Raw genomic sequence first — 2,403 nt, 5'->3', positions numbered from 1 at the left:
AATCACTGATTAGCTATCAATAGATTATAAAAAATTTAATAATTTTATTATTATAAAAACTTTGTGAATCTAAAAAAAGATTATTATTTATAAAGTTCTTTATTTTTATACAAAATTAACACTCTAAATATTATTCATTTATAACTTTATTTTTACAATAAACATGTAATTTTAATCAGTAGTTATATAAACACATATTTATCTAAAAATATAAAATAAAATATATTATTAAATTACTAAACTAAAGAAATTAAATTTACAGTTAAATGATAATCAAACAATAAACTTTTTTCTATTCGTTATACATATGATAACCTTTTTTTATTATTATTGAACACACAGTTCACATAGATTAGGGTTAGGGGTGGCAATATATACCCTACCCACGAGTACCTAACTTGATCCTATCCGGTTGGGTAGAGTTGCCAATCCGATCCGCAGTGGATATGATAGGATGCAGGTAGGATTTTCGTGCGAGTCGAATAGGGTACAGGTTGAGCCTCAACCCTATCTGACCAATCCATACCCTATATATGTATATGTCATATACTTATATAAAAATATGTTTTAAATAGATGTTGAATTAAAGACCTCTCACTAAATGTAAAAGATCCTTATTCATTAAAAGAAGATTATTAATTGATAATTTAATAAACTTTTTTTTACATAAAAGTCAGTTCTATTTTAAATTATCATCAAGTTATATAATAATGTTGCATCTTTTTTTGTAACCCACGGGTAGGGTCGGGTACTTGCGGGTTAAGAGCGGATAGGGTTATGATCGAGATATTCTCAACCCGTAGGTAGGATAGAGTTGAGTTTATATAAAAATCTCAACTCACGGATAGAATTAAGGTTGACTCCAAATCCTAACTTATTCTACTCATTGCCACCACTAATTAGGGTACTCTAGCAGGTAGCTTGTGACTCTCATGGTTTGTAGTAATAATATTCAGATTTGTATACTATAATGAAAAATCTATTTGAAACACATAGAATAGACATACATTATGATTGTACATTTACTTTTTGTTTCTTCTCGCAGTAGTGTGTAATAATTCATTAATTTGCACAGGATAGGGTCTCTTGTTATACAGAAATAGCCATGCATGTCAATATTGAAGGGCAAGCGTGCAATTATCATTGTCAGGTGTCGTCGATATTAATTGAATCTTGGACTTGGAGTATATTATGTATGGATCGGAATGAATAGTGTTAAAGAATACCAACAATGACTATTATTTTCATATTTTGAGGAAAATAGTTACAAGATACGATTGGATTTTGAGGGGCACCACATGGGGATTTTGGTTATTATGCAGTTGGATTTTGTAGTTTAGCTTAATTTGTTGGTGGTGTGACGTGTAACAGGGCCATGCATGACGTGGAAGCTACACATACACACATATAAGTCGCACCAATATTACCCCAAAAATATCGTCATTTCAATTTTTAATAGAAAAAGTTTAAAGAGCCAGCAACTTTGTTAAATTTTGATCAGCATGTAACCAGCAAAGAAAAATGAGTCATTAGATGAAATCTTACACTAATCTCATACCATTAAAATCATCATGGCTATTTGATGATTACAAACCATAAAAATTATTGTTCCCTAGCATCTCTCTTTTCAATATTATGTATATTTATTTTTAGAAAAATAAAAAAATATGCTTAAAGAAAAACGATAGGCATTCATTGTTCCACGGCCTTCACTATTTCTGCATCACAATTCAGATAGCTGTCCGTACGGATTCCAACTCTTCATTTTTGATATTTGAGTTTTGGTGGATGACATTTGAGAACGACAATCCCCAGGTTTTGCTTTGTCACACTAGCTGAGAATTTTTTATTTTTAATATGATGAAAGGAATGGTATATACCTGAGTTATGGGGGTGTATAGTGATTCACTAGTATATGGTGGTTGTCTAAGAGAAATCGGACCGTCCAATTAGAAGTATTGAAAATTCTGGGTCTGATTTGTGTGCTGACAAAAAACTCTGGGTCCGATTTGTGTACTGACAGAAAATTCTGGATCCGATTTGTACCTCTCTCTCCGTGCAATAAAATCGGACCCTTCGATTTATGTACTTTCTACAATTTTAAAAAACACCAAAAATTACAATGTTAAGATATATTACCATTCCTACTCTCATAACAAAAAAAATTAGCCCACTAGCTGATGCTCATATGATGATGAGAGGCCACAAAACCAGGTTTATTAATATATTTTGCTATGCTTACTTTTGATTTGGTATGTAATCAATGATTTCACAAGAACCTAATTATTTATATTCATGTGATTATACATACATGCTGTATATTTTGGGTGAGAAATATCAAATAATCATTAAAATTTATTATTTTTTATTATTAATTAGTTATTAATATTAAAAATTATAGAA

Source organism: Arachis ipaensis, chromosome B01 (assembly GCF_000816755.2).
Source record: "Arachis ipaensis cultivar K30076 chromosome B01, Araip1.1, whole genome shotgun sequence".
NCBI lineage: Eukaryota > Viridiplantae > Streptophyta > Magnoliopsida > Fabales > Fabaceae > Arachis > Arachis ipaensis.
This window is presented reverse-complemented; position numbering follows the sequence as displayed.